The sequence below is a fragment of the Panthera onca genome, chromosome B3 (genome assembly GCF_046562875.1).
Source record: "Panthera onca isolate mPanOnc1 chromosome B3, mPanOnc1 haplotype 2, whole genome shotgun sequence".
NCBI classification, from domain to species: Eukaryota; Metazoa; Chordata; class Mammalia; order Carnivora; family Felidae; genus Panthera; species Panthera onca.
The window spans coordinates 95,689,485-95,702,701 of record NC_138344.1 but is presented as its reverse complement, the minus strand read 5'-3'; the positions used below and the strand labels follow the sequence as shown (position 1 = coordinate 95,702,701).

Below are 13,217 nucleotides of genomic sequence, written 5' to 3'. Positions count from 1 at the left end.
AATTTTTCATAGTATGTTCTTATAATCCTTTGTATTTCTTTCTTTTTTTTAAGTTTACTTATTTTGAGGGAGAGAATGTGTGTGCATGAGTGGGGAAGGGTCAGAGAGAGAAGAAGAGAGAGAATCCCAAGGCCCCATGCTCAGCACACAGCCTGATGTGGGACTCCATCTCAGGACTGTGAGATCACGACCTGAGTCGAAATCGAGATTTGGTAGCTTAACTGACTGAGCCACTCAGGGGACCCTCTTTTGTATTCCTGTGGTGTCTGTTGTTACTTCTCCTCCTTCATTTCTGATATTATCATAATCCTCTTTCTTCTTTTTTTTGGTGAGTCTCGCTAATTTTATTGATCTTTTCAAAGGAGCAACTCCTGGTTTCATTATCTGTTCTATTTTATATTTTGGCCTTTATTTCATTTATTTCTGCTCTAATCTTTATGTTTTTTCCTTCTACTGGCTTTTGGATGTTTCTTCTTCTAGCTCCTCTAGGGGCAAGGTTGAGTTGTTTATTTAAGATATTTCTTGCTTCTTGAGGGAGGCATGTATTGCTCTAATCTTCAGCTTTTATTGCATCTCAACAGCTTTTATTGCATCTCAAAGATTTTGGACCATTGCATTTTCATTTTCATTTGTTTCCATGTATTTTTTTATTCTCTCTTTGATTTCTTGGTTGACTCATTCATTGCTTAGTAACATGTTATTTAGCTTCCATATACTTTTTTCCATATTTTTTCCTTGTGATTGCTTTCTAGTTTCATAATGTTTCAGTCAGTAAATATGCATGATATGATTTCAATAGTTTTGAATTTGTTGAGACTTGTTTTGTGGTCTAACATGTGATATATTCTGGAGAATGTTCCATTTGTGTACTTGAAAAAATATGTATTTTTGCTGTTTTAAGATAGAATGTTCTGAATATCTGTTAGATCCAACTTCTCCAATGTGTCATGCAAAGCCACTGTTTCCATGTTGATTTTCTGGTTGGATGATCTATCCATTGATGTAAGTGGAGTGCTAAAGTCTCCTATTAGTATTGTATTACTATTGATTTCCTTTATGGTTATTAATAGGTGCTTTATGTATTTGGGTACTCTCATGTTGGGTGCATAACTATTTACAATTTTTTTTGAGAGACAGAGACAGAGAGAGTGTGTGCATGAGTGGGTGAGGGGCAGAGGGAGAGAGAATCTTACCTGACTGAGCCACCCAGACATTCCAATATTTACAACTGTCATCTCTTCTTGTTGAATTGTTTATTATTATGTAGTGTTCTTTGTCTCTGTCTTCATAAGTATTGCTATCTCAGTCTTCTTATTAAAATGTCCATACTACCCAAAGCAATCTACAGATTTAATACAATCCTGATCAAATTACCAGCAACATTTTTCACAGAACTAGTAAAAATAATCCTAAAATTTCTAAGATCAATAGATCCTTAATAGCCAAAACAAACTTGAAAAAGAGCAAAACTGGAGCTATCACAATCCCAGATTTCAAGAAATAATACAAAGCTGTAGTAATCAAAACAGTATGGTACTGGCACAAAAGTAGTAGACACGTAGAGTAATGCAACAGAAAGATCAGAAATACACTCACAATTTTAGAATTAATGTACAACAAAGGAGCCGAGAATATACAATGGGAAAAAGTCTCTTCAACAAATGATGTTGGGGACTTTACAGCCTCATGCAAAATAATGAAACTGGACCAATTTCTTATACCACTCAGAGAAAAGAAAAAAAAAAACTAAAAATGTATTAAAGATCTAAATGTAAGATCTGGAACCATAAATTCCCAGTAGATAACATAGGCAATAATTTCTTTAACACCAACCATAGAAACATTTTTCTAGATATATCTCCTCTGGCAAGGGAAACAAAGACAAAAATAAACTGGGATGCTTGGGTGGCTAAGTCGGTTGAGCATCCAGTTCTTGATTTTGGCTCAGGTCATGATCCCAGGCTTGTGGGGTTGAGCCCTACATTGGACTCCATGCTGAGTGTGGAGCCTGCTTTGGATTTCCCCCCACTCCCTCTCCCCCTCTCCCTTGCTCATGCACTCTCTCTCTCCCTTTCTCCAAAAAGACAAAAAAAAAAAAAAAAAAACAACAAAAACAAAAGCAAAAGTAAACTCTTGGGACTACATCAAAATAAGGAGCTCTTGCATAGGGACTGAAACCATCAACAAAGCAAAAAGGCAGCCTACTGAATGGGAAAAGATATTTACAGATGATCTATTCAATAAGGGATTAATATCCAAAATTTTATAAAGAACTTAACAGTGCATCACACAATAAAAGAAATAATCTTGTTAAATGGGCAGAATATATGAATAGACATGTTTCAAAGACATACAGATGGTCAGTAGACAAATGAAAAGCTACTCAACATCATTAATCGTCAGGGAAATGCAAATCAAAACATACCTGTCAGAAGGGCTAAAATCAAACACACAAGAAGCAACAAGCATTGGCAAGGATACGGAGAAAAAAGAAACCTTGTGCACTGTTGTGGGAATGCAAGCTAGTGAAACCATTGTGGAAAAGAGTATGAAGTTTCCTTAAAAATTAAAAATAGAATTACCGTACAATCCAGTAATTCCACTACTGGATATTTATCCACAGAAAATGAAAACACTGATTCAAAAAGATATATGGACCCTATGTTTATTGCAGTATTATTTATAAAAGCCAAGGTATGGAAGTAACTCAAATATCCATCCATAAATGGATATAGAAGAGGTGGGGTGTATATATATATATATATATATATATATATATACACACACACACACATACATATACATATACAATGGGATATTATTCAGCCATAAAAACGAATGAAATCTTGCCATTTGTAACAACACTGATGGATCTACAGAATACAATATTAAGTGAAATAAGTCTGTCTGTCAGAAAAAGGCAAATACCATATGATTTCACTTATATGTAGAATTTAAGAAACAAAGCAAATAAACAAATTAAAAAGACACACAAAAAAAGACTCTTAGAGAACAAACTGGTGGTTGCCTGACTAGTGGTTGCTAGAGGGGAGGTGGGTGGGCTGATGGGTGAAATAGGTGAAGGGGAATATAAGTACACTTACCTTGATGAGCACTGAATACTGAATAGAATTACTGAATCATTATATCATACATCTGAAACTAATATAACACTATGTCAATTATACTTGAATAACTATTTTAAAATTGAAAAAAGAAATTGAAATAAAAATGATTTACCACTGTGGCTTACCCTTTTTGAGAATATTTGTCCAAATGTTAAAATTTTTCTAGTAGTCCCATTAAAAAAATAAAAAGAAATGAATAAAATATATTTTAAGTAAAATTATCTAAAATATTTATTTAAATGTAATCAACCCCAAATTTAATATTAAGAGAGTTTACTTTTTTATATTGTTATAAAAATTCTGTATTTAGCATTGACAGCATATTTCACTTCAGACTAACCACATTCATGTACTCAATAGCTACATTTGTCATGTGGATATTACATCGTGTGGTGCGGGACTACAGTGTTGGTATAAGAAACCATGGAATTTGATGCTCAGATCAAAGCTGTTCTTTCCAATATCATTATACTTCTCATTAGATGTTAATTAGGAGAATATTTCCCAGATATAATGTAGATAGTTAAAAACTTCCATTTATAGGGGCACCTGGGTGGCTCAGTTAAGTGCCCGACTTCAGCTCAGGTCAGGATCTAATGGCTTGTAGGTTCCAGCCCCCAGTCCGGCTCTGTGCTGACAGCTCAGAGCCTGAAGCCTGTTTCAGATTCTGTGATTCCCTCTCTCTGACCCTCCCCCATTCATGCTCTGTCTCTCTTGTCTCAAAAATAAATAAACATTAAAAAAATTGTTTTTTTAACTTCTATTTATAAATACTTATTTCTTTTAAAAAAAATAATGTTTATTTAATTTTGAGAGAGACAGAACGTGAATGGGGGGGAGGCAGAGAAAGAGGGAGACACGGAATACGAAGCAGGCTCCAGGCTCTGAGCTGTCAGCACAGAGCCCGATATGGGGCTGCAACCTACCAACCATGAGATCATGACCTGAGCAGAAGTCGGACGCTTACCGGACTGAGCCACCCAGGTGACCCTATAAGCACTGATTTATATAAAGACTCTCTTTGTACTTTGCGACAACAAAAAAATACAGTGATAAATTGGACAAAGAGGCATTACTGCTGCTCTCATCTGAAATCACCGTTAAAAATTTGGTGCTAATCAAAACTCCCTTATTTCTCTTTCCTCATAGTAAATAAATATCAAAATTTGGACTTATTTATTAAAATTAGACTCATTTTTGTTCAGTTTGTACACCAAGGTTATCTTTTTATATGCAAACAGGGATTAAATAATAAAACCAAAAAAAAAAAAAGGGAATTAGTTGATAACTATTCAGTGACTGATCGCCAGGTCAATTCAGTATCAGTACACCAACATCCTGCCATCATGGAACTAAACAAGAATAAAAGGAAAAAGAGAAAAGAAGATAAATGTTAATAAGAATGAATCTTCGTTTCCATAAACTGATTTTTATTATGAACTTGACATGACCTACATCTAAATTTAAAGGCTGAACATTATTACACCATGCTCATAAAAAAAAAGGTGGGTGTTTAAAATTATAGCAGTGGGAAATTGGACTCTATCAAACCTCATTAACTGCAAATTTGATCACAGATTTTCCCAGTAGCATAAGGGAATACCTCCAGGAGAAAACCATAAGACTTTAGTCTGAGAGAGATATAAGACTGGGAACTAGTATATCTGAGTTATGCAGCGACAATATGGCTTTTTCAAATGTGTATTAATTCTGGTCCATTTTTCTTGTGTGACTAAGATTTCTGATATATATAAACAAGATTAGGACATGGCGCTCTAATAAAGCTTCTCCCACACTGACGAGTACTTTTTTTCATTGGATGATTCTTCATAAATCCTGTCAAGGTATTTTTTTGAGAAGAATACAAAAAAGAAATAGTCCCTCATTCATGGTTTGCCACTTTCCATTTTTTGCTTCGAATGTGCAAAGTTTAAAAACTCTCTGTTACATAATTTCCAAAGTTCTAGGTGGGTATTCAGAAAAGTAAATGAAACCATGAGAGTTTTACAAAGTCAGCGCTGAGAGCGATCACAATCTGTGTCACCAGTCAAGGGTGGTGTATGAACTACCTCCTCATATCTTTCAGTCACATTTATCAGTTGTCAACTAGACAGTTCTTCCTTTTGATAAAGCATTATCCTGTGTGGTTCTGTTTAAAATATAAGAATTCTTGGGGCGCCTGGGTGGCTCAGTCGGTTAAGCGGCCGACTTCGGCTCAGGTCATGATCTCGCGGTCCGAGAGTTCAAGCCCCCTGTCGGGCTCTGTGCTGACAGCTCAGAGCCTGGAGCCTGTTTCAGATTCTGTGTCTCCCTCTCTCCCACCCTCCCCCATTCATGCTCTGTCTCTGTCTCAAAAATAAATAAACTTTAAGAAAATATATATAAGAATTCTTGAGAAGGGAAAGTGCAATGTCTACAGTAATACGTTTTTTATTATATTATTATCTCAGTACAGCTGAGCCCAAGCAGTAGGAAAAGACTCTGAAATTAGGAGCAAGAGCTGAAGGCAGAGCAGGTAAAATATCAAAGGTGGTGATTAGGAGTCAGAAAGCAAGTCTGGCCTATAATTATATTTCGCTTAGTACTGGCTTGAATGCCTGGAGAGAAATGTCATACAGAAAAGGCCTCCTAATTGTTTTCAAGCCTACTTATTTTTTTTCAAGGCGACTTATTTTTAAACATTCACATTTACTGTGAGAATGAGGGTAGTGTGGGAGATACAACGGCAACAGTTATCCAAACACTAGCTCCTGGTCTGCACTGCACAGAGTGCCTCATATTCTAATAAAACCACCCCAGTCTTACTGGCTTAAAGAACCAAAGTGTCTTGTTTGGGGCAACAACACCCACTGAGAAAGTCCTAGAATGGAAAGAGACAACAGACAGCTCCTGGAATTATCCCTCACTTACAAGTGGCCCATCACTACAATTACATTTGTACTGAGGCACCATATTTAAATTATAGGCCTATCAGATTATGGGCAATGGTGTGGATAGTGAACTGTAAGACTCATTTTCATGCCAGTGTTTATGAGTTGGATTGAAGTTAGCTGTTGGCACAAATATTTCCTTTATAACTAAGTTTTAACAGTATGATGGCTTTTCTTTGGAACATATTTGATTTTCTCCAAGTTACATAGGAAACCAATAAGTTTGAATCTCAGGTTTCTACATTGACTAACAGGAGACAGTAAGGAATCCAAATTGTTTGGTTTAATAGAAGACTATCTACTTACTATCAAATAAGTTATACCGATATTTGAGGGAGGTGAGGTAATAGACCAAAACGGGGGATAATTAAAACAACTTTTGGACCATGTCTATAAAATATAAAGGAAAGAGTCGTTTTATGGTGATTTTTATTTGTTTACCCTCTGTGTAATTGCAACACAGTGATAGACATCACTACGCAGTTGATTTGGTTCAGTTCCTGTTGCATTCCTGAGTTACAAAATTGCTTATTTTGTGGTAATTTTGAAGAATGCAACTACATATTGATATCAACTAGGGATAGTCTCTGTGGCTGAAGGAAGCCATTACTTTTGTGTAAGCATGACCATTATGACTTTAAATTGAAATTTTCAGAGAAATCACTACCTAGTTAACTTTCAAAAATTTTTCCTGAAGCAAGAATTTAGAAGACTCAACTTGATTGTGCTTGAATAGTTGCAACACAAGTGATATGGTAAGAAGCTTCCTCTTGAGGCACAAGAAGACATTTATCTGTTTTAAATAATTATTTTAATGTGCTTAATTACCTTATCATTATGAATGCACTGTAGTCAACAGGACGACTAATATGCAGTGTTTCCTATTTTGTAGTCTCTTAGAAGAATACAGGAAAATGTTTATAAGGCATTTTATTCCTTATGCCAGCAGCTAAAATAGGAGATTTTAGAAGTACCTAGAGATATGGAGATACTAAATTACATGCAAGACATCACTGGAGAATCTGGAAATAAAAAGGATTTATTCTCCCTAGGCTACTTGAAAGCTGCCTTCTCACAAATAAATGTTAAGATGCCCTAATATACATTGCTTTCACTATTTCAATCTTAGTTGCTAAATAACTTTATAATAAATAATTGACGTTTTCATTAACTGACAGATCTCCTGAAATTCAACAAACAAACAAAAGCATGAACTAGAAGGCTAATAAAAGTTCCTAATTGGGAAATTGGTCCCTAGGAGCATGTTTTCATTCAGCCTAAAGGACTGCTTTATAGCTAGATCATGGTTTTTATTTTCAGTTGGTTTCTCTAATTCGCATGTACATGCACACACACACAACAACACAAAAACATTTTCTTTGAAGACAATTAAAATATAAAAAATTATTTTGCCAATCAGGTTAACTACCCAGATGTTCCTTTAAATAGATCACATATTTTTCTCTTCACGAACATATTTGTTTCAGAATGAGAAAAGCCTTCAAGATGTGGAGTTTACCACAAATCTCTTTCCTGATAGAACTTCTATATTTTTCCACAGAGCCTCTTTTATCCTGGGAAGAGAATTATTATGTGTGTTTTTCGCCATGTTCAACTTATTTTCTGTCTTCTACGCTGGAACATAGGGACATGAAAATTAATTGTTTTCTCTCATTTTTAAAATCATTCTTCATGTATAATCTATGCATTAAATTTGATCTACATATTTATACTTTTTTGGTGAAGATTATTTTATAATGAAAATGCTTATTAAAATACAGCATGACAAATATTGTCTGATCAATATGACTCATCATATCCAAACATTTTTCAGGGTAGAAAAGTTGACAAATTAAGACAAACTATTCATCCTGAACAGATTTCATTAATCTGTTAATAGAGCTCAGTTTAGTTTTCAGTGTGCAATGAAGCAACAGAAAGGTGGCCGGGCTGTGTTCAGGTTTTGGTGAAAAGTACTATGACACAACTGTTATTACCCTAGTACCCATTTTCTTTGTCTGATCTCATGAATTAGTTTTTATTTTGATGATGATATGCAATTCACAACTTTTATGTCCTAGATCCTTTCGTTTTTCTCATTAAGTTTAATAAAATGGGAATTACGGATATGTGTTAAGCTAACATAATGAAGGGGTAGAATACTGTAAAGATCCTCTGTAATAAAATAACTGAATGTATTTTTTTACCTAGTACTTAATTTTAAGCTAAACTATTAAAAACTATTTTGTCTTCACTCAAATCTGACATCTTTTATTTAATTTTCTTACATAAATTATCCGACTACCTATTATTCTTAGAATAGTAAAGTGGTTTAATTTCTGTGAATAAAATATTGAAGTAATAAAATTTTGAAGAAATGTCATGCTGATTTGTGAATTACAGGGTTTCTTCTCTTCCTGTAATGATTGAAAATGCTTTATTTCACACTCTTCAACTCATCCCTTTCACCATCAATTCTTTGTCATGTATATAACAGGAAATCAAGGTATGATTTTTTTCAAAAATTGCAACTCAGAGAAACATAAAATAACCATTGCTAATTAGACTTTGTTGTAGCAGCATAAGTAAAAAAATAATAAATCTACAGGATCATGTGATAATTTTTATTGTATCTTATTTATTTTCAAAAAGGTAACTCATCTGCTCACCATCCCTTAAAAGAAATTTTTATGTCAACTTTCTAATGGTATTTTTTTTTTCTGTAAACTGAACAGATCAAATCAGCTCAGTGTTATATGAGCATAATTTAGGTACATGTAATTTTAGGAAATTTTTAAAAATTTCATTACTTTTTTATTACATACCAACTAGTTTATATTTTATGTCTTTACAAAGAAAAAGCTAAAAAAATTAAAACCATTGTTATATTTTAAAACTCATGATTCCAGATTCCTCTACTTATAAGAGAGAATGGCCCAGCAGCTATTTTCACCATCACTGACTTCAGTTCCATTCAATAATACAGTACATAATGCAAAAGTAACTAGTCACACACAAAAATGTCTCAAATATAGTAAAATGTACACAGAATAAAGGTAATTTATAATGACAAATAAGAACTGTGATTTATCTTGGCTGTGCTTCAGAAATTTAGCGTCACCTGCCTTCGCCAAGGCACAAAGCAGGAAGAGGTGAGCATGGCTGTCCCCAGAAGTGGGCAAAGTATGTATAAAGGTATCCATGTACACGAAAGACTTAAAACTGCTCAGTCTTGCTGGGAACACTGAAAAGGAAATGCTGTGGCTTCCCCCTACTATTCACCTTTGGATCAAGTCCACAGTCTTATTTCATCGTAGAGAAAATACAATTGGCAAGGATCTCTAAAAGTAAATCACAATTTGGGCAAATGAAAGAAAATACTTCACTATTCCCAAAGTTTGGATGTATCTTCTGGATCAGAAGTATTTTGTAGACAAAGGAGTGTTTCACAAAACCGAGATGTCATACAGATGAAGGGACAAGGCATTTTCCACAGAAGCTTAACAATGTCAAACTTTCAAATGGCTCTTACAGTATAACCATTACATGTTACAGTAGTGTGGGTTCTGGGGATCCTTTGGCAGCAAATGCTGATTTAAAGGGCATAGGGTCTTTTTGGGTTGATCTGCTTGCTGGCCTGTTCTTGCAGAGCTACAGATTTTCACTTTATTCCAGAGTTCAGTTAAAATTTCTATTTTTGCTCAAGAATAGCTCCCTGCTGAGTAGCATATGAACCTACATCATAGTCTACTTTTTCAGTTATCTCTAGGAGAGACTTTTTATCTTGTAACCATTGAATAGATTCCTAAAACACTGCCCTCCTGTGATCTTTTACAACTTGTGCTTCCATTTCTTCCATTTGTGAGACAGCTTCATGAAAAGTAAACAATTGTGGAGAAACCTCTTCTTCACTGTGTTCACAAAGAAGTTTTACATTGGATATCTGAAGGGAACTGCCCATACCCCACTCTGCCTCTAAGACATCAATCTGATTTGGTGGGCAGTGCATCACTGAATGAAGATCCCCAGCATCAGCTGGATCCACAGTCAATTCTCTCACCTTATTTGCATACCTTAATGCATCAAGAGTATTTTCACAGGATGCCATTCCTGAAGACTTTGTAGCTATCATGCAGGCATGAGAGTTTTCACCCATGAATTAATCTCTTAACACCTGAGTGACTTAGCTTGCTCGGAAAGGAGTAGGAGGTTTATTTCTACCTAAGGCTCTAATTCATTTCTGCAGTGCTAGAAGTCTTTTTACTAATTTCTGCACCGTCAAGCCTAGTTTGCCTGTCTGCACTGGAAATACCAGCACCTCTGTCATTTCCAGGAAAATCAATAAGAGAAAATTTCCCATGTAGTTTTCCTTTCCTTCTAAGAATAATCTGAAATACTGCATTGCTCCAAGGTGAATGTGCATTTGAAGATATTTGACCAGATGTTCTGCAACTGTTGCCTATGTCAATGAGCTTCAGTACATCTTCAACACATTTGACCTCCTGTTCCTGTAATCACACCACTTGAGCTGTCAGCACAGAGCCTGATGCAGGGCTCTAACCCACAAAGTGTGAGATCATGACCTGAGCTGAAGTCGGATGCTTAACCGACTGAGCCTTCCAGGTGCACCCCACCTTCAAGCATTCTTAATTTTGCTTTCCTGTTTAGCAAGTCAAACACATTTCCACTATAAATTTCAAAGCAAACTGCATATACTTGAAGTTCTAACTTCTTATAGTTTGGTCTTTGGCATTAAGAAAATATCTCAAGCTGCTAAAGCATGAATTCCTTCAGAACAATCTTGGTTCGTTCCTTCCCTATGTTTGAGGTTTTCCACTTGCAGCAAAGGACATAGCCATTCTCCTCTCAAATAGAGTTTCCACTAATGGTCTACCTGTAATCCTTCTAAACCATTTCACTTAGGATCTGAGTCATGAAAGGCAAAATCAAGACCAAATGTTTGGTTTTCTATGTAACTTATTGAGACAAAACTAAAAGTAGACTTATATACCATTACAATATTTTTACTAGGGATTATGATTACATCTAGAGCTTTCATTTGAGTTTATTTTTTACTGAATGGTCATTTTCATCAATAAGACCTGCTGTTGTCAATGGTCTACAATCCTTTTAAAGTCTCTGATCATACACAGAATTTCCTAATTAGGGTTTGTAGCATCAACATCCCGGGCTCTTAAGTTTTTTCTGTTATAGTTCCCTGTTTTTGTTTTTTGTTTTCTTTGTTTGCTTGTTTGTTTTTTATAATTTTTCTACTTTTTTCACACAGTTAGATTTTTCATGTGTATTCTGTTGTGAAGAGGAAGACTTTTCAGGAAGTTGACTAGGTTGTTCATGTGCAGAGCCAACCACTCTGATATCTTTTGGAGGAAGGTCATTTTTAACAGAAGCCACAGTCTGTCTATTCTTTACAATTTTGTTTACTTTGGCTGTGGATGCTGGAGGTAAAGGTGTTTCTGAACTGGATTCAATTTCTTCATCAGGAACAGAGTCATGGTTGAGTGAAAAGATGCTCTCCAGATCAGTAACTTTGCCCTTTATATCTCCATTTCTATCCATTCAACAGTAATACTTCCATTATTTTCATTTAAGAATGTTACCATTGCTTGATATATTTGGGTTTGCTAATTAGGGCCTTGAATTTGTTCTCATTTCTGGTTCTCCATGGGTTTTCTCCTTTACAATAAAAATTATTTCCAAGCCTGACTTGGTCTCACTCCACACCCCAAGCACATGACATTAAACATTTTCCCCAAGAGGAACCACTTCTTGGCTAGGTCTCCACATAAATCCCAACCTGCATGTTGCTGGAGTTGGCCATTACCATCACCTCATCTAAGGTGGGGTGGCGGGTAGTTGTGACACTATGAATGCAAGCAGGACCTGCAGGGCAAGGAGTGATGCTGGGCATCCAGGAACCAGGAGAGTGGAACAGACCACGCTTGATTACCTAAAGCTACTCAGGGTACAGAAATCATTTGTTTTATGTAAGTAACTTAAAAACTTCTTCATAAAATTAATGAAATAAATTAATGGCCATAGAGAGAAAATGCCCACAAATATATCCAGAGGACATGGTGGGCAAATTTTTCCCCAAAAGACAAGTTTCTTTTTAATAAAGTGAAGTCTTCATTTGTAATTTTGTAAATTATTAAGTTGAAAAAATTTTTAATTTAATCCAGTGTAAAAAGAGTCAATGGCATACAACCTTATCATAAAACAGTGAGAAATAAAACTTGCTGAGTTGAAAGACTACTTTCTCAATCTTTTAAATTCACTAAATTCTAAAATTCCATCATTTTATTTTCAGTCCTCAAGCTGTCCAACATAATACTATATATGCTGCACAAAGATGGGAAATCAGAAAGCATAAAAGTATACACTCTCCCAATTCAAGACAACTGCATTCATATTAAAAATATTATTATTGATTACATACACATGGGCATTTTGTTGATTTGAGATTAACAATTTAAAATGTAAGGTTTAGAAGCTCAAATAATCTGTCAGTTTCTCATAAATTATTAAATTATTATTATTTTTTTTAACATTCTTGCCCTTCTTTCATCTTTGTCCCACCAAAAGAAGATTAAAAAAGGAAAATAAATGTACTGGGAATAAAATCTGGTAAATTGCTATTGAAACCCACTGGCTTTGTTTGAACAAGATTTTACCACTTACTAGCCACATGGTTTGGGCAGGTTACTTAATTTCTATGACTGTTAAAGTTTTGTTTTGTTCTGGTTTTGCAAAGTTGATAAACTGATACGACTATACCTTCAGAGTTTCAGGATGGCTAAAAGTAATGCATGCAAAATAAACATCATAATGAATGCATTTGGTACTTATTCAATATTTATCATTAATAAAATTATTATTTTTTAATGTTTATTTTGAGACAAAGAGAGAGTACAAGCAGGGGAGGGGAAGAGAAAGAGGAAGAGAATCTCAGGCAGACTCCACACTCAGTGCAAAGCCTGGCATGGGTCTCGATCTCATGAACCACAAGATCAAGTGCCAAAATCAAGAGTCAGATGCTTAACTGACAAGCCACTCAGGCACCCCTAACATAAATAAAATTATTTTTAAATGTTACTATAATGTACTGATTATTTTCTGAGGTCATTAATTACAATTATGA

General features: G+C 35.0%; 1 pseudogene; it reads right to left on the bottom strand.

Annotated features, from left to right (window-relative positions):
• Positions 1 to 9,653: 9,653 nt before the first annotated feature.
• On the bottom strand, positions 9,654 to 11,688 carry LOC132668451 (kinesin-like protein KIF2A; annotated as a pseudogene).
• Between the last annotated feature and the right edge of the window lie 1,529 nt (positions 11,689 to 13,217).